This window comes from Myodes glareolus, chromosome 5 (genome assembly GCF_982192425.1).
Source record: "Myodes glareolus chromosome 5, mMyoGla1.1, whole genome shotgun sequence".
NCBI classification, from domain to species: domain Eukaryota; kingdom Metazoa; phylum Chordata; class Mammalia; order Rodentia; family Cricetidae; genus Myodes; species Myodes glareolus.
This window is the reverse complement of record NC_142030.1, coordinates 53,481,504-53,507,130: the sequence shown is the minus strand read 5'-3', so window position 1 is coordinate 53,507,130 and position 25,627 is coordinate 53,481,504. Positions and strand designations below refer to the sequence as shown.

Genomic DNA, 25,627 nt, shown 5'->3' with positions numbered 1-25,627 from the left:
GAGTATGTAAGTATATATCCACAATTTTTTTTTGTTTAGTTTTTGCAGTTTTTAGCCAGATATTTAAATTGCTACACCAACTTGTTTTTTAAGTCCAATGCTTGGAATATCGTTTCACAATCTTTTACACACTGGACTGGTATCTATCCTTGATGATAAAGTGTATTTTTTGGATACAGCAGAGGGAAGGATCCTGTTTTCATATAGATTCTGTTAGTCTGTGTCTTTTTACTGGGAAATTAATACCATTGATATTGAGAGATATTAATGAGCAGCATTTGTTGGTTCCTATTATTTTGTTGTTGAGGTGTTAGTGTACGTGTGTGTGTGTGTGTGTGTGTGTGTGTGTGTGTGTGTGTGTGTGTGCATGCGTGTTTATATATTTCCCTCCATTTGTTTTGTTGATTTGGGGTTACACATTCCCTGTGTTTTCTCAGGTATAGCTAACATCTTTAGGTTGAGTTTTCCTTATAGATAGGATTTCCTGTAGGACTGCATTTGTAATTAGATATTGTGTCAGTTTGGTTTTTATCATTTCATAATATTCATTTCATAGCCTTCACCTTTCCACTTTCCAGAATTCTCCTAGTCTGGTTGCTCCGCCTGTACTTTCTACCTGGATACTGGCCAATCAGCATTTTGTGAAATCAATGTGAGTGACCAATTCAGTGTATAAGAGCATCTCCCTCAGCATGCATGGGGTGGGGGGAGGAGGTTATGTGGGAAAGATTCGTATGATCTAATGACCTGGGTACAGGGTAGGAAGGGAGGCTGAAGGAAGCGGTCTGGTGTAGAACTAGGGATGAGACTTGAGAGTTGTATTTGAAGGAGCTGAGGGAGGGGTGAAGATCTGCAGTTAGCTTACCTGCTTTCCTGGTCAACGTTGGTTTGTGCATGTCTAATGATGGCCATAGTGTAAATGATCGTGAGGTAAGGACCACAAGGCGTATGGGGAAAAGAGCACAGCCATAACCCTCTCATCTTTGTCGGCCACACATAAAACTGCATGTCTTTCAGGTGCTTATTTTCAGGTGGCTATACACACATGCATAGACATACATGCACACGTAATGACAGACTAGGAGCATGTTCTTTGCAAGGGAAGATTATGGGTCATGCCCTCCTGGTTCTAGACTGTTATCCAGATGAGTTTCTCACGGGGAATTCCAGCTAGTAGGTTGAAGTAAGAAAGCATGGGTTACAGTGAGTTACAGAAATGCTTGGTCTCTAATTGTTGAACTTGTTTGGGATTAAGATAAAAAATTAGCAGGTCTGGCTTGTTGGAGGAGGTTTGTCACTGGGATAGACTCAAAAGCTCATGACATTCACAGTTAACTCTCTCTGCCTCTTGTTTGTGGATCAGTATATCCAAATTCTCAGTTAAGGCTTTTGCATCATGCATGCTTATTTTCTGCTATGCTCCCTGCCATGATGGTCATGGACTCTCATCCTCTGAAGCTGAAAGCCCTAAATAAAGCCTTTCTTCTATAAGTTTCTTTGGCCATGGTGTCTTATTACCACAAGAGAAAAATGACTAAAACAACACAGAGAGGAAAGCCCACAAATCTTAACATGCACACTGTCTAGTCCTTCCCAGAGAACGTTTTCTGAATCCTGTCCCAGACAATGGGTGCTAACCTTCCAGGGATCCGCATGGCTATTGTTTTTGAGCCTCATTTAAAGTTTGGACGATGACGCAAAGGACTAGGAACATTGTGTCATTTTCCCATTATTTCTTCACCCACAAATCTATCTCCATTCATTCATCCTCACACCAACAGTGGTGATCTCCCTCATCCACACAAGCTGACATGCAACTGCAATGTGTGTCAGCTCTATGACTCAGAGAATTCGATTCATTTCTATGAGCATTCTCACATGTGCTGTGAAAGCTTCTCCTCAGAGGCTCTTGTCTGGGAGTGGCCTAGGCCCTGGGTGGTGGCTTTCATGGAGAAAGGCAGATGGGAGACCAGATGGGACAACAGAGTAGCAGTCATGAAGCGATCACCTGTATTGTGTATTCTTCTGCTTACCTTCTGTGAGGTGTGATTTCTGTTCTTGGCTGGCCACACCAAACCTATTCAAGCCTCATCCCCATCAACTGCTTAGAAATGTGCTTTTCTTTCCTCTGAAAGTCATGAGCCTGAGCAGAGATACACAAAGCTTTTGCAAAGAGCTAGGTTGTTCCAAGACCAGCAAAACAAACCTGGTATCATTAAGATAATGGTCCTTCAGTTTGGTATGGTGGCCCGCTCCCAGAAGCACCTTTGATCTCAGACCTCTTGGTGGAAGCGGAGGGATTGCTGGAAGTTTGAGGCCAGCCTGATCTACATAGTGAGTTCCTGGCAAGCCATAGCTACAGAGAGGCCTTGTCGCACAACAAAGTAAAACACCAGAATAAATACAGTAATGCAATGGTGTTTAGAACAGGAACAAACATGGCATTAGCAATGAGTATGTGTCAAGTACAAGGAAGAGAAAATGGAAATAGCATCTTGGTTTGTTTCTTTGAAGCCTGTTCTTATCAGAACAAATGTCAGTCTACCTTAGCCTCTTGTCAGGAAACATGCCCAGTGTATATATAGCTCTGCTTCAGTCGCTTTCATGTTCACTCATAAGCCTTTTGATTGTGACTTGTCTTCAGAGAAAACATATGTCAGCCATACCAATGAGATCACTGTAATTCCAGTTACTGTTCATAGGAATCAATCCGTCGGCCATCTGGTGCTTTACATCATACTTCTGAACGTGGTTAGTGTGAATTTACCTTGAGCTTCTGCTCTGTTCTCAAGTTCAGAATGCAGCTTCTAGGTTTGCAAAAGTAAAGTCTGGATAGGACTTCAGCAAATACAAAAGTGACGCACCTTTCCTCCAAGCCTGTCTCTCTAGTGTCCGCCCCATTACATCTTCATCTCTGAGTGCTGCTGAGGGTCAAGCCCAGTAATGTGACCATTATGACTCCTACTTTCTTATTTCTGACCAGTTCTGTTCTCACTGGCCTCTAAAGCCTTGCCAGCATTATTTGTACAAGCCTGTCTTAGAATATTGGAACATTTCATCTTGCACTGTGATTATTTGCTCCTAGGCCATCTCTGTGTGTACATTTGGAACAGTTGCAGTGAGGTTCCTAGCGAGATAGTAGCATCCTGAACATGGAAGATTTGGTGTGTTCAGTGCTTGCATATGGTACTAAGGAATTTTTTCTCAGTTGAATGCCCTGGGGGATCTAAAGAGGGAAGAAGTCTGGTCAGAAACAGAAGGGGACCTGTAGGCTAGAGTAAGGGCTAAATCATGGTTCTGAGCCCTGTGAGTATCACAATTCCCCTAACTCTTTCAATGATTCTATGATACGGACAGGTTTACTTTTCTAGTTTCACAGCCTGTGACCACATATAATCCAGGATAGCAATGGCCCAATCCAAAGTTGTGAACTTACTTAAAACATTATAAGATTTAAATCTTGGTGGGTTTTTTTTTTTAATTCCAATGGAGTCTTCTCAAGTGTGAACTTCGTAGGTATCATGTTATCCTGTTGAAAGCTGTACCATGGCATGTTGTACCATGCCAAAGCTACTTGCTGAGCATGGCCTTAGAGCCTTTCTAAGTCAAGAGAGATTGCCACCAATCCGCAACTCTGAAGCAGAAATACAAAATAAGGGACTCTGGGCTCACCTTCCCTGTCTCAGTTTCAACATGGATGATGTAAGCCGTGCCTCACTGGGAAATATTTTCCCGGCCCTGCTCTCACTCTTACTTGCGTGCAAGGTAACATCTTTGTGCAGACTCCAGGATTTATTAATACTATCTTTGGAGATAAATCCTGAAATGGAAAGGCCTATGGAGGAGTCCACTTGCAGAAGGGGGGTTCACTGCATGTCCTTGAAAATAACCTTGCAGGGTGGCCATGCCCAGATAACACGAGTGCTTTTACTAAAGAACACAATGGTGCTCTTCATAATTACTCAAAAGAGACCGAGTCCTTCCCCAGACGCTGTGGAAGAAGTATGTTGTGTTGTGTCAAGAGAAGTCCAGGTGAGCAGACTAAGGTGGCTCCTGATCAGCTGCCGGTACTTGGGTAGAGAAGTGTAATGAAGTTGTCCAGCCCTCTTCCTTCCCTATTTTTCTCTGCAATTCAAAAGAGATGATCTTATTATCCTGACACATACCCTCAGATGAGAAAATCAAATGACAAGTTCTGTATCTGTTTTGAAGAGGGCTGATTTAAGACTCCCTCCAGTGAGACTTGAAGGTTATTGCTTAGCAAAGTGGTTCTGAGGTTCAAACTGAAATATGTTTCTCACTTGGTTTGAATGCCCCTTTCCTTTCTGTTTTGCTAAAAACATAAGTCTGTGGCTGACCAAGTAATGTCCCCTCAAAGATGTTTACCAGTGAACTCATTGGACCTCCTGGTATGGAACATGGCCAAGGGTATTCTGAAGATTCTCATAAGTTGACTTCTTTAAAAAAAAAGAGCAATGATCCTGGACTTTGTGGGGAGGTCTAGGGTAATCACAGGGTTCTTGTAAGATGAAGGCAAGGGGTCAAAGGTGGGAAGAGAAGGGATGGTGAGGACAGGAAATGGAGCAAGGCAGCCTTGTGATGATGGAGAAAGAGCCCTGAACCAGTAGACTGGGGTGTGAAAACACCTGAAGACACCCTTTCCCTTGAAGCCTGCAGGAGTACACCCACAGTGCCTTGCAATCTCACCAAAGAGCTCTACACCTATAAGACACAGTGCTGCCTCAGGCCACTGGTGTGTGGCTATCCCAGCAGCCCTGGGGAGCTGACAGCATCCTTCCCTCCTCCCTTCCCCGTCTCTGTCCCACGCTTTTCAATCTCTTCTGCTGTACCACCTTTCCTCTTCCTCTCTCTCCCTCACCTCTCTCAGTGCCTTTTTCCCTCCCCTTCCCTCAGTACTTTTCCCCTTTGGGATCAAATATTCTAGGGAGTAGTCGGGAGTAGACCCAGTGATTTAGTAACAATGGATTTTTAGTTTATGTTAAAGTTTTCTCTGATTATTATGAGCTCTGGCGAGGGGATTAATTCAGTTATAGTGATTTGTTTCCTTGTCTTGACTTCATAAAAATCACAGAGATACAATAATATAGTTATATATCCCCCGGGCTTAAAAATGCCCAGTAATTACAAGTGATTCACGAGAACAGCTTAACTTATAAGGGATTGTATTGTGTTCTGTGGTAAGCAGTCATTTACTGAGTTTTAAAAGTGCCTTTAGAAAGGATATAATGTGATCATCCATTAAAAGTATGTTTGGAGAAAACTCTTAGACTGTCGGTGGTAATTTTTCTTCACCCAAACTTGCCAACTATTGTGTGTGGCTGCAGAGTGCCTGTCTCTGCTTTAGAAGGATTCCCGATCCTGGTGGTAACATCTGAGGACAGGCAGTGTCGCTCAGTGCATACTGAGGATCAGATTTCTCCCCCTGCCCCCCCTGTGTCACTGAGAGCTATGGCCGTAGGCTGTAGGGATTACACTAAACTCCCACACATGGACGGCTGTCAATGCTACTGTTCAGCCGGACCACTAGGGCCAAAAGTGGTCTTTCAGTAGAAAACAGCCCTCTCAGGCAACACCTAGCCTTTCTTTTCCTTTGGTGTGGCGTTCCTTCACACAGTTGGAATGAGCAGACTGCTTTTCCGTCTCCTATACAGCAGCTTGAGACCTCGAACAGAACCTGATGCTTCTGGCTTCAGGGTCACTTTGCTCCTTGCTTCTTCCAGACTGTTACCAGCAGATGTCTATGCTTGTCAGCCCCTGGGGAAGAAAAACCAAGGCGAGACTATGACCTGCCCCTGGTGAGTCTGTGCATGGCCTCTGTTCCTTTATTGGTGCTTCCCTGGAAGGCAGCCCTGGTCTCCTGAGAGCTTCTCCCCGCCTCCTTGATTTGCAGCCTATGTGGCCTCTAGGCCTGTGGTTGCTTGGCTGCTGTGCCTGTGGCCTTCCGCTGGCTGGTACACCGTCTCTCCATGGCCTCCTTTCTCTTCCCACTGAGACAGATCCATCTTCTCCTCCATGAACTTCTCTCACTGAATACCGCACCTGGTGTTGGATGTTTTCTGTGTCCCTGTTCATATCCAGATGGCTCATCTCCCGGCCTCTTATTTCTCCTCAAGCCCTCTCGGTCTAGCTCCTGGCCCTAGCATTCCGTTCTAAACTGCAGGCAGTAGGTATTTCTGCTGACAGTTTCTCTGCTGGCTTTTCTTGGTTCATGCTATGTTGTATACAGCAGTTGCCACTCCTTACCCACCACAGGTAAAGGCTCGTTTCTGTTAAGTTTCTAGATAATCTTAAAAATCCTCCATGTTTTGTCACCACCCCCTGTAGTGATATTTCATTTGTATTTTAATAAATAACACTTGCCTGAAGATCAGAGAGTAAAACAGTTCCGCTGGTCAGTTTTACAGACCAGCCAGTGTGACATACACCTTTAATCCCAGTAATGCATGCCTTTAATCCCAGAACTAGAGAGGAATATAAAAAGGGAGGAGACCGCTCTCAGACACAGTCTCATTCTGAGATTGCTAGCGGCAGGATCGCCATTTCAGACTGCCAGTGGATGGCTCCTTTGCCTTTCTGACCTTCAGGTTGAACCCCAATTTTCATCTCTGTCTTTTATTAGTCATGCTTCAACCCCCATTGATTCTTCCTGTGATCCTGTGATTGATCCTATGTCATCAATGACAGCTACGGGTATTTCTGTACTATGTGTTTGTATACCACTTCTCCTCCCATTTTAGCCTCTCTGCCCCCTGCACCGTTTCTCACATGTGATGAAGATTTCTGTTCACTTTTTTTTTTTGACGTTAAATGATTTTATTCAGAAATATTCTTGGAACATCTACTAGGGTGCTGGGCATCTGGGTACAATGCCAAGTAAAAAAGAAATGTTTCATCTTATGGGGCTTGAAGTCTGTTGGGGAAAATGGAGGTTGTTAGACATATAACCATACCAATAGGAACCAGTTTTGTACATGTGATAAATAAGGAATTTAAAGTCCAGAAATGTGACATCTTGAGAGAATGCAGTGGACGAGGAAGGCCAGCGAAGGGAGGACTCTTGGGAAGTTAGACGAGAGGAACAATTGAAATCTGAAGGTTGCTGAATGATGGTGAGATCTGAGCCTCTATAAAGAGGTTTATAAGACAGGCTCCAAAGCTACAGAGAAACTTGGCCTTGAAACCGCCCTCCCACACACCAAAAGAGAGGTTTATAAGCAGTGGGAACTGCATATACAAAGGCCCTTTTGTGACAAAGGCCAAGGAACTTAAAAGATGGACCAAGTCCTGAAGGTTTAGGGTTTGGAGACACTCTGATAGCGAGAGATTTTAAAGGGAGGGTTTGGAAAGGGAGAGCAGCGAGCCTTGCTGTTATCAACGCACTGTTCTTGTAGTACACATGATCACACTCTCCTTCATAGAGCCAGTCCTCTGCCACATGGTTCATGCTATTGAGATTCTCAAGGACAGAGGGTTGCCTGGACTGACCATCGTGAACTCTGTTTCTGGAAGTTTCCAGTGAAGCTGCACAAGGCAGTACACAGGCCTTCCGGATGTTGTAAGTAAAGGCAGGAGAAGGAAAAGAGCTGTGTTGAGCTGAGTCCCTTGCGGTGTGTGTGTGTGTGTGTGTGTGTGTGTGTGTGTGTGTGTGTATGTCATCATGTTCCAGCCTCCCTGGCTGAATGACAACATGCCATGGAGCACCAGCTGGCCCTGAGAGGGAGCATTGATGGAGGCAGTAGGTTGGTTGCTGTGGGTAATTGAAGGAAGGTAAAAGGGGAAGTAGCTGAGCTAATTGCATTCTAAATTACAGCCATTGTTCAATTTGTTTCTCGAAAATACTTGATGCGTTCAAGAAGAAAAGTCTCTTCCAGGATGGAGTAGCTGTGGGAAGCTAAGGAAAGCTGGTGGCATCTACAGCCACTGCTTGGGCAGAATACGATGCTAGCGAGTGTGGGTTTGAGTGGCTTGCTCAATTATTTTCGCCCTGTGTATGCTAATGGTAATAAACTTGGAAAACTGAAACACATGAGTCTACAGTAATTGTTTTGCAGATAGGGCAATAATTCATGATAATTGCCTGCAAAGCATTTTCCCCCCACCTTGTCTGCAGGGGTAAATACATTACAGCTGCTCTCTCCTATACTATTTTACAATCTATTAACATAATAACCCATTGTAAAATAAGTCCTGCTGCTCTGGGGAAGGGTGTGATATTGGTCCATTAGACACCTTTGTTGTGGATATAAGCAACTAATGGCGCTAGTTATGGCCATCCTGGAGCTTGGTAGATGCTTGTTAGCTGCTAAGGGATTCAGAGCATGAGGCACTGTGCGGGGAAAGTTACCGTGCACAAACCATCCACCAGGACTCTGAACCCTGTGTTCACTTGAAAATTACTTTTGGCCCCCTGTGAAAGGAAAGTTATCTTGATAAGTTTAGCTGAAAGCTCAGTTATAGGCAGTGCTCACAGAGAGCAATCACGTTAGACCTTAAAGCCTTTAATTTCACCATTAGCATGGACTATTTTTCTCAAACCTTATGGTTAAATAGAGTATTCAGAATAGATATTTCCTTCTGTGGATACATTTATTAGGTGTCCAGGGTTAAATTTGGACCTCTAGTATAGCATACATCTGCTTGTCCTTAAATTAGAATGGCTTAATGACACCCGCAAAATTAGAAAAGTAATTGATTAACTAAACTAAGGGAATTCGTGGCAAATATGATATCATTATGTTTATACAAGCACTATTATATTCTAAGAGTTGTATAATTAGCCAAATTATACAGGGGGACATTAAATACTCATTATTTACTTTTCTTGGACATTTTGGGGGTTCATGAAAAATGTTTTTACTGCACACATGAGATTAATTATTCTTGAAGTTTACATCTGTTTCTACCACAAATCAAATTTCAGATAAATGCTCTTTCCTGACTCTCAGAAACAAGAAATCCAGCACTTTGCAGTTCCAGCATAGCGATTGCTGTGGACTGTGTGAACTGTTTTCTGGTCGTCCCCAGTGGTTGGCAGAGCTGTGGGCTCTGCCCTGGGCAAGAGCTAGTCCAGGTTCAGAATAGATATTTGCTTCTGTGGATACATTTATTAAGTGTCTGGGGTTAAATTTGGACCTCTAGCATAGCCTACATCTGCTTGTCCTTAAATTGGAATAGCCTCAATGACACCTGCAGAATTAGAAAATAATCGATTAACTAAATTCAGGGAATTCGTGAACTAAGATTTGATCCTCCAGAAGATGCTGGGTTGGTCAACACCTGATCTCTGGGCAGTCTGCTTTGGCTAATTTCTTTTCTTGTCAGCCAGCCTTCTTTCTGTCTTGAAACAGAACTCACTGCTGGGTTTGGTCTCATGAATTCTCAAGAATACAAGAGCTTAGTTGTCAACCTCACTGCAAATGACAACCACTCAAGGACTTTGAAACATTGCAGGTCTATGGCTCAGCTTCAAGACATTTTAATAGTTTTTGAACAGAGTGGTACTCGAGACAGTGCTGATGAATGTTATGCTGGCAGCAAGAAGGGTGCCATCTTCTGACTGTAGAGCCACACTGGTCAGGGTCCTGGAATGGATGCTGTGGAAGCCCAAAAATGTAAGCCTATTTCCACGATGACCGAAGGTCAGAGAGTTGGAACTTACCTCTGTTCCTTCAAGGTTATTGTGTTTCTACCTCAAACACAGATCCCACTTAGATTTAGATCAGAGAGTTCTGCTCTCTAAAGGTTATTGTCAACAGGTGTGGCTAATAACCAGATCTTGTATTTCATAAATAGAGAAGAAGATGTGTTTCTACCTCAAACAAAAGTCTAAGGATCCAACTAAGGTTCCAGTTCCTTTAAGGAGATAACATTGGATTCCACCCAGGGTGTGATTTGCCTTTAGAATGTTTTGGTCTAGGGTGTGAGCGTGACTTGCTTTGTTCTAAACACCTTTAACTTGTCTGTTCATTTCCTTGTATCATGTTAATGTAGTTTTGGTATTACTCCTACCTTTTGGAGTCAGGGGTATTTTAAGCAATTGCAAATTAAACGTGGGCAATTTCAATATTCACTGAAACTCCTTCCCAATATTATTCTATGTTTACCTGTCTTATTATTTTCATGTCTTCATATTCTTTACTAATATTTCTAATTCCCCACACCCCTACCCTGGTGAGTGGTATTTTTGTTGAGACTGGTCCACGACAGGATGCCTCTCGACTGAGCTGAGATTTCGCCTTCCAGAACCTACCTCTGACTGATCAGGCCTGACACACAAAATGAAGTAGATGTACGACTCATGGCTTGAGGTGTGATGTTAAAGACAGGGAATTCTCTCATTGGATGAGAATAATGGACATATACTTCCTGAGTGCTACTCACTCTGGGTTCATGTAGAGATATACAAGTAAATAGGCACATTTTGGAATGTGGTGGGGAAGATGGAAATAGAGGAGAGACTTAAAAAATACAACATCAAAGGGTTAAGATAGACAAGGTGATTTTAAGTCTATAAAGTCCTTGAAAAGATGGAGGTGGAAGTAGTTAGGGACCTTCAGGCACAGCTCTGGCCAGTGCTTATCCCACCTTTTCATCCCCAGGGCATAAGTTTGCACCCTGCTTGGATGTGAGGACATTGGGAGGTAAGCCACTTTCATTGGAACATCATCCTCTTTGGCATGTCCACCTGTTATCTTCTTCAACCATTGGTGATCTGAATGCCAGAGTCTCCAGAGTCTCTTGTTTACTCAGTGACTGGCTGACTTTTCACCCCCATCTACAGAGACCAAAGCAAGGAAAATTCACTTCACATTCTAGTTGTTATCCTCTTGTCATTATTTCTCCATTCCTGCCATCCACAGCCCTCTATCTCAGAACTGAATCCTTCAACTTAGCTTTTTTTCTTTCTTTCAGGATTCCTGTGGCTAAAGTCTGAGCATGGGAGGAGAACAATCTTCTCTAAGGTGACTCATTCCTGCAAGGGAAACCCTCAGCGCCCAACTATTGACATTGCCTCATTCTCTTCCGTCACATTGAATAAATATATTTAAAGTGGGATTAGTTTGTAAGTCCTTGGTTTGAGTGATAATACATTTTCTATTCAGATAGGTGCTGTTACTGTTTATCTATACAAAATAAATATTAAAATTGCAGTCGAACCTCACATTAAATTTATATTCATGCCATTACAATTTTATTTCTGTCAAGTAATATTCAGTTTTCAGTCATAAGGAAGAAATAAAAGCACTCTACACATTGATATCATTATTTGGGCTTCTCTTGATTGTCTAGCAACCTGGGTCTTCTCCTTTTCCCACCTACGATCTATTAGTATTAGGAAGACAAATGTGTGTTCCTTGATTCTATGGTCCACCTAGTCTGAGAAGGTTCTGCTAATGATTTTTTTCTTTCATTCCTTGAGACACAGACTAGAGCAAGAAACGCTCTGTCTTCTGCAGTGGTTGGGTGTCTGTTTGGAGTGAGAGGTTCACTGGTGCTAGGGTAGAGCTGTCAGGTAGTAATACCAGTTGTAGAAAGGGCAACCATCAACATTCACAAATTTCTTAACTAACTCCCCTTAGAAGTAGTGTCTGGTGATCACACATGTGAACCAGTTGAGGTTAGAGTGTGCCATGTGCCTGGCTGGGTCATCACCCTCTTCTGACTCCTGAACTGTCACTTCACCCCTCTGTCTACAGCAGCAGTAACAATAGCTGCAGGACTGGATGCTATCAGTTTCGAAAACTTTACATAAAAGAATTGGCCGGCATGGGAATAAACTATGTTTTATAAATTACAAACAGACTTTAACTCTGAAAGTGGTTGTGGCTCTCTAAGGTTTAGAGAATGGGGTAATATTATCTCCGTTACAATATGGCTTTCCAAAGTGGGGATGTTGTTCCTTTTGACTTACGGTAAGACGTTTAGTCCACTATGGCTAAATGAGGTAGGAAATGCTGCCTTTCAAGCTGCTTGACAGTGCAATGGGAAGTGTTAAATATGGGATTTACCAGAGCTACTTCATAGTATAGTGGATTCAGGCTGCTAGCATTCCACCTTCCCAACAAATTGATATATTAGGCATGAATACTGTACCCATTTTACAACTGAGAAACAGGTTTAGAGAAATTAAGTAATATGTATAAAACCCTGTCAATGACTGAGAATCTGAAAAATTCATTCTTACCCAGCTCTTTTCATTTCATAGGGAAGAGATTCTTGAAAGTGTGAAAAGTCTTTGGCCTTAAGTTTAGGTCTTTATTTTAGCTCTACCTAAGGAACGCTGAAGTAAAAAGCAGGTTTTCATTTCATTCTTTTGTCTTCATCATTTGCTTCTTTTGTGCCCTCAAATAGGCAGCTTCCCAGTTTGGGGTCTTGCTGAACTCTTTGAAGAGGAGAGCTAATGGAACCTAATTTGAAGGAGGCAATGAGGGACACTTCAGTGACTTAAAGACACTCTTTGAACGGCCCATCAGCATGCCGCGCATACTCTCTCTGCTTCTGTCTTATTCAGTCTTTTCATGGTCTTGAAATATAGGTCACAATCAACACAGGTGTGGACAAGAGACATTGGATAATAATTAGTTAGGATACAGAGACAGAATCTGTAGGGTGAACTGAAAAATTAAGACATTCACAATGAAATATTGTAGCTTCAGAAAGCTACATAATGGACAGTGGTATTCAAGTCATTGCAAAACAATGCTTAACTTTTATTAGCATTAACTGTATACTACATACTATTTTATGCTGTTTACATATACTATTGTTTAATTATCAGAGACACTGAGTATGATGGGCACCAAGCATTACTTTACTTTACAGGTAAAGAAAGTGGGTCAGAAGCTGATTTAATGTTGTCTGTGTCTGTGTCTGTGTCTGTGACTGTGTCTGTCTGTCTGTCTGTCTGTGTCTGTCTGTCTGTCTGTCTGTCTGTCTCTCTCTCTCTCTCTCTCTCTCTCTCTGTGTGTGTGTGTGTGTGTGTGTGTGTGTGTGTGTGTGTTTGCCTTAAGTCAAACAGCTGGAAAACAAGGATGACAACACATGGATCCTTTCACATCACAGTACAAAGCTCAACAAGCTGAAAGTTTTTGGCTCTATCAGTAGAAATATTACACTTGACTGAGAGTTGGTGATCTCTGCCCACATCTTTTTGGATGGTCCACAGGTTTTATACCCACACATCAAGACCCCTTGGGAAGCAAGAGGATAGACAGAGAGGAGAAAATCTGGAGAATGTTGAAAAGAAGAACGATCTGTTAAGGTGGAAGACAGACATGCTAATGGAAGTGCGGCGTGTAAATATCTGTGCATGGGCATTAGAACTGAACTCTTCTGGGGACTTTGCAGAACAGATCTAAGCACATAAGCAGAAGGACATTAGAGAGAGAGAGAGAGAGCTTCTGCTCAGCTCAAACTCTTGTAGACCTGTCTGAAGATGGCTCTGCCCAGAGTGGACATGCCTCTGCTGAAAGGTGCTTATGCTGGGAACATTTCTGACCAGGAAGTTTAGCTGGGGATTTGTACAGAGCTGGGGAAATCCGCTGGATTCTTCAAATCCATTCCAATCACAAGATTCCACCACCCAATTCCTCAAACGTTATTCCTCATGCTTCATCCTTAGACACAGACATTCCTTTTTTAAAAAAAAATTACTTCTTTGATCTTTGAGATTATCATATAATTATGTTCCCCTCTCCCTTTCCTTCTTTTCTCTTTACTCTTCCATATACCCTTCATTGCTATCTTTCAAATTCATGGCCTCTATTTTTGTCAATTGTTGTTATGTACAAATATGTATGTAATAATCAATGTATAACTGTATCTGTATTCCTAAATACATAAATACAACCGGCTCAGTCTGCATACTATTACTTCTATGTGTGTTTTGTTTTCAGGGTTAGCAATTTAGTGATGAATAACCAATTTACCTGATCTTCCCTGGGGAAGACTATGTCTCCAGTTTTCAGCATTCCTTAGTTGCTTGTAGGGTTGAGGCCTTCTTAGTTTTCTGCTATTCACTTTAGCATGTCTATTGCTGTTATCCATGTTTGTAGTATGAGGGGCCAGCTTGTTGGGGTTTCCGTCCCACCCGGTACCCCAAAGCCGGCATACCCCAAGGAAAAATCACACACAGGACTCCATAAGGTTATAAACTGATTGGCCCATTAGGTCAGGCTTCTTGTTCGTTCTTATGACTTATCTTAACCCATTATTCTGATCTATGTTAGCCATACAGCTCCGTACCTTTCTCAGCTGGGCAAGTTACATGCTGCCTCCTCGGTGGTCTGCGCAGGAGTGGCTGAGGAAGTTTCCTCCTCCCTAGCCTTCTCCTATTCTCATTGTCCTGCCTCCACTTCTTGTCTGGTTGACCCATCTATATTTCCTGCCTGGCCAATCAGCATTTTATTAAAATATGATTGACAGAATACAGATAATTCTCCCGCACCACATGTTCAGCGTATGTTTAGGCGGTCATGTTGGTAAGACTTTATGGGTGTGGCTTCTGACAGACTAGGAGACAATCTCACAGCAAACTCCCTGGCTCTCTGACTCTTAGAGTCTTTCTGCCCCCTCCTCTATAATGTTCCCTACAGGGGTTATTTTGTAGATATATCCATTATGACTGGGCTCTATACCTCTGCCTTTTGTTAGATGTGGTTTTCTACAATTGCCTCTCACTGTAGTCAAGAGAAGTTTCTTTGATGATAGGTGAGGACTACACTTATCTGTGGGTATAAGGATAAATATTTAGAATGCAGTTATGATATTAGTAATGATGTTTTTAATGATGTTACTTTTAATGTGTTGTAAGGAGGAGTGGGCTGCATCCTGCTGCCCAGCCAGCTTAACCCTCGAAATAACTACAAAGGAACTGTATTAATTTAATTACTGGCTGGCCCATTATATCTAGCCTCTTCTTGGCCATCTCTCACATCCTGATCTAATACATTTCTGTTAATCTGTGTATTACCACGAGGTCGTGGCTTACCTGGAAAGATTCAGCATCTCTGACCTGGCGACTTCATGGAGGCTCTCCCTGTCTGCCTTCCTCCTCCCAGCATTCAGTTCTGTCTTCCCACCTATCTAAGTACTGTCCTATCAAAAGGCCAAGGCAGTTTTTTTATTTAACCAATGAAAGCAACACAAATATAGAAGGACCTCCTACACCATTAATGATATATTTTTAATAATATTACTGTTAATGAAATTGTTTCAAATGTAACTAATGACATTGTTTTAGTAAAGTGGTTATTGTAGGTTCTCCTTCAAGCTCCCTAACGTCACTAGCCCTAAGTTCTTAACTAGGTTTCCAATACCAGATGTGATTTCCCTCTTGTTGAGCAGGACTTTAGTCTAATTAGAAAGTTATTGGTTACCACCAAGGTGTGTGAGCCACTACGACAGCCTTAGGGTTACTTGCATTGTTAGAGTGAGGAACGGGAACAACTGAGAAGGGAATAATAAGGTACACATTATCTGATCAGGAAAATGAGAAGGGGAACTTTAATGAGGGAGGTGGGAAGGAGATAAATACAGATGGAGAGGGATGAAAATGTAAGAAATACTATTGAGTTCCTATATATAAATAATTATAATACATATAAGTTCATGTATAAATGAACACATATAGTTTAAATAAATTTCCTCATATAGACTGACAAAGAACCATAGTCTATCTAACAAAAATCCCAACATCAAGCATGAAAAGCACTCATTTGAGTTGTTGGTCAGGTGGTACAAGAGGCTCCCAAAACATTACAAACCATTTATATTGCCCTTGGTTATCCCCTAGAGTTTGAAAGTAAGTTGCTATTACTGAAGACACCATACACTTCAGATTCAGAGTTCTGACCTGGAATTGACTTGAAATAATCCTCTCTAAGTACTAGCATTTATGATACTAGACAGCACCATGCAAGCTTCTAGTAGGGGGAAGCAATCACCATTCCTACCTGTTTATAATTCCTGTGAGGGACATAGATGTTCTTATATATGATAATGGGATCATGTTTAACTAGGTTAAAATTGGTGTGTTTCTTGAATGAAGCAGCCATAGACAGCTAAGTGAGACAGGCATAAACATCTCAGCCAAGTTAGCTCGATCTTGCTCTTCCTCTTGACATTGTGAGCTAGCTGTTTTGTCTTGAACTTGGAGGTATTGGAGCTGTTTGGGTGAAACAGCTGTTTTCATGCTGTAGTGGGGAGATTTCAGACACCAGAAGGCACAGGAAAGATGGATAATGAAAATTAATGGCAGGATGCAGATGGAGAAATAACATGACTTAAGAAGGCAAGGAGGAAAGAATGGGAAGAGAATGTGTACCCACAACAGAAGTGATGAGGTTGGCTCTCTTTGTCTTTAGTGGTCCTGGATTGGATTTCTCTACGTCTGCCTTGATTTGTTCCTGTGTTCAAGGAGATCCTTCTGACTAGATGTTCCTAATTAGTTCTTTTTATCCGACTCAAACCAGTCTAAATAGATTTCTATAATTTGTCACCTGAAGTTCTTTTACTCTGGTCTATTCTTTTTGCATAGGGTGACTCTTCTCTTTTAATATCAAAAACTTGCTCTCACTGTCTTCAATTGGCCACTTAAGAGTGGCAAGTCGTTACAGGTACACATTTTCTCCCAAGATATAATGGTTATAATTAAGTGATTCAAAAGCACTTCAGTGCAGAAGGACCAGGGCTATCCAAATGTCAGACTAAATTATAAAGTGAGCGGAAGGAAAATGCCCCAAGATGGAATCATCCATAATTTATGAGTAGCAGGATCAGATTAGTCCAAAAAATGAACTGGAATAATTCTTTCATTGTTTCACATGCTTATATATTAAGAGATTTATCTGAGCAACAGTGAAACATTGCAGAGAAATAAAATCTCAAGAGTGGGACAATCTTACCATATCCCTGGAACGGCATGTACTGGATCATGCACCAGGGGAAATGTCATTAGTCGGGACATCCCTTTATCAGCCTGTGGGAATCAGAGCCATGAATATTTTAGGTACAGCCTTGGTTCTCAGGAGGATCCCAGATTGCTAAGTTGTCATGGAAGAAATGCTTGTTTCTTCTTCTATGAGAGACACCCCTGAGATGAAGATGGTAAGACAAATTCTCATAGACCCTTAGAGCAGACCCCTGCTTGCTAAGAATAAGCACACACATTCAAGACTATTTGCAATGGTTCTCTGTAACAGAAACATTTGCAATCAACTTGATGAAAATGTTTGTTTTGCTGGGTCTTCGTAGATCAGTGAGCAAAGCAATGATGTGCTGAGTAGGCTGGGCACTGTTGATGAGATGCTCTCTGGAAGTGCATACCCTCAGCCTTGCTCCTGAACCCCATCACGGGGTTGCCATGCAAGCTGATGGCATTTACACCTTCAGCATTATGAGAAATGAGTCGAAGGATTTGTCATAATTAAAGCTCCAGATTTTTTTCTTAGGCCCCTAAACCTTCTAACGATATTGTAACCCACAGAGTTTGACCCACATTGCTCTTGAGCAGGTGCAGAACAGCTGCCCTTGACATGTGTGGAATACACATGTTCCAGAGAGCTGACAGTACCAGTGTAAAGATTTATTTACAGAGTTGGCAGTGTGTGCACAGGTCTTATAAATGTTAGGCAAGGAATCAGCATAGGTGTCTCCACTGTGTCTTTGGGCAACTTCCAAATACTCTCAATCACAAACGCCTGAAGAAGACAGCAGTTCATGCTTAGTATACAGTTGTGTTCAGTGCAATTACCCTGAATCAGGAATTCTTTCTCAGTACTGGATATTGACACTGTATTTTATATACTGTAAAACTGTATTCCAAGAGCAAGGCATGGTGGAGCATACCTGTAATTTCATCATTCACGAGAACAGAGAAGGAGTTCTTGAGTTTGAAGCTAACTTGGGCTTCAGAGTTAATTCTGTACATTGAAAAAAATTCTTTTAAGTCACAAATCTTTATGTGTTAGACACAAAACTTTAATCTGCTTGTGTTATATACATACTTTGATCTCTTTTCCTTTTGTCTTCTCCACTCCTGACTTTAATCCTTTCTAACTCATTCTTATTCTCACAGACATTTGTTAATCAATCTGGACTATAATGTATCTATCAGTTAAAATCTTTCATAGTGTCAAACGATCTTCCAATGTGTCAAAATTGTGAAATCAGGGTACAAGTAGGAATTGCCATTGGCACCGACTACAGAAGACATCATTTTAAATTTAAAGAACAAACCAAGAAAATAATATTGGGGAAACGGAGTTAAAATCAGCTAAATAAATCTCCCAGATAAGAACTTACTCATGGATTAAGAAAAGAATGAGTCATAATTCACTAACATATGTTTATTTTATGTGAAATTATATAAAACCTCAATGGTTATTTGTTTTTTTATTTCCAATGCATTTTAAACCTAGGTAAATAAGAGCTGACCATTGTCCTGTGATTAATGGAATTTTCTTTTTTTTCTGCATGGTTGATTTGGAAGGCAGAGAATTTGACCTGTAGAAGTTTGGACATGAAGTTTCTTTTTGGCTATTGGCATTAAAACAGCATTCTTTTGCCTGGGAGGGAAAATGAATATTTTGAGAAGTGAGGAAAAATAGCTTCTGATGTTAACTAGATTCCTTGGAGCTATAATGCCAAGGTTTCATTTGTTTTTCTGAATTTTAATAAGTAGCATTGGGGTTTGTTCGATTTCTTTATCTTCAAGTTTTATTATATGTGTCTGGTGAGAATGATGAAATTTCTATTGTTAAATTTAACTAAACTTATTATGATGTACCCAGATTATTCCTGAGTCTAGTTCCTTTTTGTATTTTCATGAGCTGTGCTTGCATTTAGTGAGGTAGAAAGACTCTGTTGCAGCTGTCTTATCGGTCTCATTGACATTTCTGGGACAAAGACATCTTGCACTCAAGACCATGTCTACTTTTCTATTGTTTACATTTATTCAAGGCTCATGATGTACCAGAATGCGGGGGGCCATCCTGTCCCGCAGGAATGAACGCCACCAAAAACGAGAATTCCTTCTCTGGTCACATCTTTATTTGGAGCATTTCCTTGAGGAAAATTGGGGGAAGGGAAGATAGAGCAGGGACGAGAGAAAGCTTAGAGAGAGGAAGTAGGGTCCCGAGGCATCTGCTTTTAAACGGTGGAGCAGCTTGAACGCTGTCCTGATTGGTTAATGCCATTCTGCTGGTCTGAGCATGTGCAGGCAAGGGTGCAGGCAGGGTTGCTCAGCCCCACGTGGCTACCTCCAAACTGCAGGACCACCTGTGCCTCCAGGTGGCTCCCAACATCTCCCCCTAATTATTGTCTTTAAGAGCAATAAGGCAAAACTATTTTCCAATCTGGTCCCCACCTAGACGCAGCATGCCAAGGATATCTCTGCTCCCACCCATTCCTAAGGAAGGAAAAGGCAAAGTAGAGTAAGAGATAAGAGGTTGCACAGGGTGTTGCTCAAGTCGATGGTGTGAAACAGCTGCTCTTGGCACCGCCCAGAAGGTCATCTCTGCTGTCTCCGCATGAATCTTTCACAGCAGGACACTCAGCATCCACTGGGTCGTCTTCTTTATCTCTCTGGTCGGTCTCGCTGGCATCCAGATGTATGTCAGCATTCCTAGAAAAACATAAACAAAACTCTCCTCCCAAATTAACATTTAAGAGTACTAAAAACTCTCAGTGTAAAAATTCAGCACAATCAGTACTGGAAGTAGGCTGGTTTTGAACTTAGAGATCTGCAGGTCTCTGCTTCAAAAAGCAAATCTTGTTTGCCTGTACCAGCAAAATTTTGAATTAAAAATTAAATGTAAAGAATGCAAGAGAAATCCTTTCTCTGGGGGAAGCTGTCACTGGTAATGTAGTCCCCCTCTATTGTTTAAAAACCAAAGCAGTTGTCATTGGGAATTGAACTCAGGACCTTTGGAAGAGCAGGCAATGCTCTTAACCATTGAGCCATCTCTCCAGCTCCCCTATTCAGATGGAAAAACCTCTAGGTAGCATTGTTTATCTCACCAGGTGCCTCAGGCAAAAGGTCCGCCTTTCTTTGTTACCTAGGATACGGTAACCAGGTAAACATGCCTTTATTATGATAATCACGACCAGTTCTTTAAGGGAGAATGGGCGTAGCATCGATCATCTTACTATTTCCTGCTGACAAAGGGGCGATGTTTGGGGGATAAATGTTTTTATCTGACTAATCTTTTGGCGACAAATGTTTTTATCTGACTGAATTTTTGGCGACCTTGGCTGAGGGCGGCAGCAGCGGACAGCGGCGGCTGCCACAGCTCCGCCTCTGAAGCCCATAATGGCGCGCTCCGCATGGCCCAAAGGCATGGCTCCGCCCCGGGCCTTGCGCGGGCTCGCCGTTTTACCTCAGGCAATGAATTCGCACCGCCGGCTGTGAGTCTTTTTCAAGCTCCGGCGAGGGGGGGGGGCATCCGCCCACCCGTGGAGGGCCCGGTCTGCCCGCGCGCGGAGCCCCGTTCTCTGGGAACTCATCTCCGCCCGCCCATGATGCTATGGAAACACAGTTTTTCCCGCAGAGCCGATTCAGCTCCTCTCTGCCTTCTATGGCGCCGCTGCTCACCACACAGCTTCCGCCTCAGTCAGGCGAGTCCGCTCAGGTGCTGAAAAAGTCCTCCAAAAACCATAGCCCCGCCAGAAGGCCGGGACATATAGCCTCTGATGTCACACGGACTTTAGCCTGCCCGCGACCTGGCTATTCGCAGGCCTCTGAGGACTCCAGCAAATTTCCCGCCAGCAACTGGTTAGCATGGCCACGCCTCCCGAACGAGCTAGCACTGGAGAGTGCAATTTTGCGTCTCCCTCCTGAGTAGCTGGGATCACAGGTGTGCACCACCGTGCCTGGCCCACTTCCGTGTTTTTAATCAGGCATTACCGCTCAAAGGCGGGCCGGCTGCCGCCAGCACTCTCAGCACGATCAAGCAGCTTGTCTTTCTCAGTCAAAAATTAAAGTTTTTTGTACGTGAGAGCCAGAGACTGAGCTCTCTAACAAAATTAGGCGAAAATCACCTCCAAAAGCTCTGTGGCTCTTTAAGAACAGGGAAGGCAGTGATCAAGTTTGCCTCCCTACGAGACTGTTGCCTCCAGTCTCTATCAGCGAGTATGCACGGAGGAAGCCGCGGATCTCCCAACCGTAAACCTCGCTTTTTCTCAGCTCCACCTGCATTGAACTTAAGGGATTTTTCTTCCCCGTTGCTTTTTGTACCTTCTTTCAGATACCTTAACTTTGATTTTTTTTTTTTTTTTTTTTTGTATTTTCTTTTCTATTTAGGCCTATCCTTTGAAATTCCTTTTTACATTTCTTTTCCTCCCCTTTCTGGGGATTCACAGACGTCACTCACCGCTCCATGTTCTCAGAGTTCTGAAATTCAAGGCTCTCTGTGCTGGTGTCTGATCTTGGCTTTTTCTCCCGGGCTTTCTCAGGGTCCCCCGGCGTAGTTGTCAGGGTCCCTCAGCGTCCCGGGTTTCGGCACCAGTTGCGGGGGGCCATCCTGTCCCGCAGGAATGAACGCCACCAAAAACGAGAATTCCTTCTCTGGTCACATCTTTATTTGGAGCATTTCCTTGAGGAAAATTGGGGGAAGGGAAGATAGAGCAGGGACGAGAGAAAGCTTAGAGAGAGGAAGTAGGGTCCCGAGGCATCTGCTTTTAAACGGTGGAGCAGCTTGAACGCTGTCCTGATTGGTTAATGCCATTCTGCTGGTCTGAGCATGTGCAGGCAAGGGTGCAGGCAGGGTTGCTCAGCCCCACATGGCTACCTCCAAACTGCAGGACCACCTGTGCCTCCAGGTGGCTCCCAACACCAGAAACTCACTTTCACTACCCCAATCAATATACTGGTGGATCCCTAAGTCTCAGATGGAGAACCAAGACTCAGAATGTAAATTAAAGTTCTTAAGCCTACACAACAGTCTTTGGTGTTGGCACATGTGGGTTAGAGGTTGATATTAGGTGTCTTCTTTGATAACTATGCACCTTGTTTGCGTGCTGTGTGTGTGTTCATGTGTGTATGTGTGATGTTTGTGTTCATGTATGTGTGCACATAAATAGGTGGAGACCAGGGGTTGCTCTTCATTTAAGTTTTTGAGACAGAGTTTCTCTTCCATGGCCATACCATCTTGAATGTGCTTGATCTAATTCGATCTTGAAAGCTAAAGGTTAGTACTTGAATGTGAGACAAGGACACTCATCAGACATGGTGCTTGCTTATTGGCTTTGCCAGCTGACCATCAGACCCCAGAGATCCACCTTCCCTATGCCATAAATATCTAGATTGTTTCTGTATCATGGGGATTGTAAATAATGATGTAATGACAAATAGCTCTTCAGTGTACAGATTGTTGCTTTTCCTAGGCAATGTAGCAATTTTGTACGTGAAGTCACCATACTACTTCCCAAAACAGTCAAGCCAATTTTTATTCTAACCTTCAGTTCATAAGAGTTCCATTTTCTCCCCATCATCATCAATATTGCTCATTCATTTTTAAAACCTTATAGGCATATTAAGTAGGTAAGCATTTATTCCCAAGTCTTCTTTACATCAGAACAGACACTACCGGGCCATCTAATTAAGATATTAGTCTGGAAGAATTCTGACCAGGTATAATCTGTGCTATGCCGACATTTGTGTGCTTCATGATACTATGGATGGATTAGATAGATGCTTATGCTCCTTAGTAGGCATCAAAATAATCTGCCATGTATCACTGACCTAAGAGAGGACAATGGCAAGCCAGAATGAAACTTTAGTTTCTAGGATGTTCTAAAAATAAGTGTCTGATTAATGGCTCTGTCAATGAAGAGTTGAAATCCATGTTGTGACTCAAGACAATGATCCAGTTGCCACCATTTCTTTCTGGGTGTTTTTCAAACTGACCCATTTACCTAGGTCACCTGCTGAGTTTGACTTTTTTGTTTAACCTTTATGTGTTTGCAGGGTTTAATATTTGGGGCGCATAAGCCCAGCAGGTGAGGTGTTTCTGCCTAAAGCATACTTCCCTCAGAAATGAATCTTGGTGATGACCTTTCTAATGCAGTTTATTGTATTTACAAGTCTTTGAGATAAACTCTTCATCAGAATATGGCAATAAAAGTTATCCCAAGTCCCCAGTGACCCCGTCACTACCCATCGTTCAGTCTCCCAGTTCAGAGGACACCAAAACTCTAAGGATGTGGTGCTAGGCCATGTTCACTTAGCCCCAGACAGTAACCTGCAGTTTGGAGCATGGTAAATGGAACCTGAAGGAAATGATTTATTCTTTGAAAATTTTGTTTGGAGAGCTTCAAGGTTTCTCCATAGAGAAAAGAAATGCTTGGAGGATAATGGATACTGTCTTAGTTAGGGTTCTATTGCTGTGATGAGACACCATGACCACAGCAACTCTTATGAAGAAAAGCATACTAAATGCTTACAGTTTCAGACATTTAGTCCATTATCATTATGGCCGTGCTGCATGGCCGCATGCAGGCAGACATGGTGCTGGAGAAGGAGCTGAGAGCTCTACATCCTGCATAGAGTACGAAGTGAACTGAGACTCTGGGTATGACTTGCGCATATATGAAACCTCAAAACTTGCCTCCACGGTGACACAGTTCCAACAAGGCCACACCCACTCCAACAAAGCCTTACCTCCTAATAGTGTCACTCCGTCTCTTTGGGGACCACCAGTGATACCTTTAAGAAAGGTTACTAATCTAAATTGTGTTTTTCAAACATGTTGTAAGCACAACAGTTCTTAAAAACTTTGTTGGGAAAAATGCAATTCAAAGTATAATGTTGTAGGATGCAGAACTAGCCTCACAGGTCTCCCATCCCTGCACATGTGCACCTCTGCAGAGTTCATTCTCCCTCAAGTGTTGGAGTCACTGTCTCTGGCTGACATTGCTCTCCCTAGCCTCGTGGCTTTATTGCCCAGGAACGGACAGAAGTGATAAAGCTGCAGGAGTTTTGAGTCTAGGCTTCAAGAGGTCTTGCTCATCTTCTCCCTTCTGCTCTTCTGAGACTCCTATGTGAGAGCTAGCCTGGGCTAGCCTCTTCAAACATTACAGATCTTGTGGAGCAGAGGCATGCTAACATGGGCTCTGTAAATCAACCATTTATAGGGAGGAGGCTTCCTGGAACCTATAGGTCAAGTTGCCTCCCCTTGTTGCCTGAAAAAAAAATCCCTTTTAACCCATGACTCATGAGCAGTACAAAACTTTTATTATTGTAAACCTTTAATACACGGCTGTGCTTTTATTTACTAAGAAGTGACATTTATTCATGCTAATACATGGCACATGCATTTTAAAGCTGCATCTTGGTAGTAGGAGTATAGGTAATTTTAGTTATCTTCTTGGGCTTTTATGTGTTTTCTAAATAACCGGCATTACTTTAATGATAATATTAATAATTAATAGTATTAAACATACTACTGTTTTTAATATCATGGCTATTGTAAACAGCTAGTTACTGATTGGGATATTCAATCACTCCCCTTAGAGAGTCCCTAGAACAGTGGATGCCAGTTATCAGCTACTGTCTGATAAACTACAGTAAAAACTTAGGGACTGGGAACAGTAGCATCATTTCTCATGATATTGTGGTCCTGAATGTGGATGGTACAGAGAGACTTTTGGGTAACTAAGGTCCCAGCTACATATCCAAATGTCAACCCGCTGAGAGTTAATTTAGCTGGTGTGCTCAGGGTCCTTATTTTAGCTGTAGGCTGGTTCCTTCTTTCTTTTCTACATTGTATCTGGTGGAGTTGGAAGGTTCACAATAGCTTATTTAATAGTCAATTTTTGATATCTGGGTGAGTAGGTGCTCAACTTGGCTTCTCTGTCTCTCTCCTTCTCTGTGTCCATGTGCCTGCCTGTTACTCTCTCTCTTCCCTTCTTTTTGTCTCTTCTTTCTTGGATTTTCCATGCCAAGCTTGAGCAGCAAGGCAGCTTAGAGTGTTCAGATTTCTTTCTGGCTGCATCCAGGGCAAGCACTAAAGTTGGAAGCTGTGGGCCTTCTTATGACCTCTTCTTGGAAGATGCGTCATGATATTTCTTTCTGAAGGTTTGTGTTTTTATTTTTTTTACTGTGTGTATATGTCTCTGTGCAGATATGTGTATGTGAGTTTAGGTACTCCCAGAGGCCAGAGGCTTTGGATCCCCTTGTGCCACCTAACGTGGTGGCTGGAACCAAACTGGGGTCTTCTACAAAAAGCAATACGTTCTCTTCACCACGGAGCCACCTCTCTAGTCCAATGATGTCACTTTCTTCCATTTAATTAGTTAAGTGAGATTCTGAGAGTCATCTCAGGTGCAAGGGACTAATTACTACTAGATGATAGTAGTTATAACAAAGTTATGATAGTTTTTAGCCTCAAAGGCCTATCTTTTGACCGTAAGTCATTTATGTGTGTTACACATGCTTAATATACCTATTCTTGTCTATGTCTCCTCAATTCCGTAGAATTACAAAATTGGCTGTGAAGATATCTTCACTGTAATCAAAACAGAGTGTGAATAATAAGTCTCCTTGCCAGGGGACGGAGTAATGTATTTGAGAAGAGTGTCTTCTGCACTTTCTTGGGAACTCTGCCCA

General features: G+C 42.5%; 1 long non-coding RNA gene and 1 pseudogene across 2 annotated transcripts; one reads left to right on the top strand and one right to left on the bottom strand.

The window, feature by feature from the left end:
- The first annotated feature begins 7,437 nt into the window (after positions 1-7,437).
- On the top strand, positions 7,438-13,747 carry LOC146894904 (uncharacterized). Of its 2 annotated transcripts, XR_015737801.1 has the most exons (3): positions 7,438-7,576; positions 10,933-10,982; positions 13,187-13,747. It is a non-coding gene; the product is annotated as an uncharacterized LOC146894904 (long non-coding RNA). The 2 variants fall into 2 exon arrangements; XR_015737802.1 differs by lacking the exon at positions 13,187-13,747 and having other exon boundaries at positions 10,933-11,074.
- Positions 13,748-20,428: 6,681 nt separating this feature from the next.
- LOC148122084 (Nuclear RNase P) lies at positions 20,429-20,525 on the bottom strand (annotated as a pseudogene).
- Between the last annotated feature and the right edge of the window lie 5,102 nt (positions 20,526-25,627).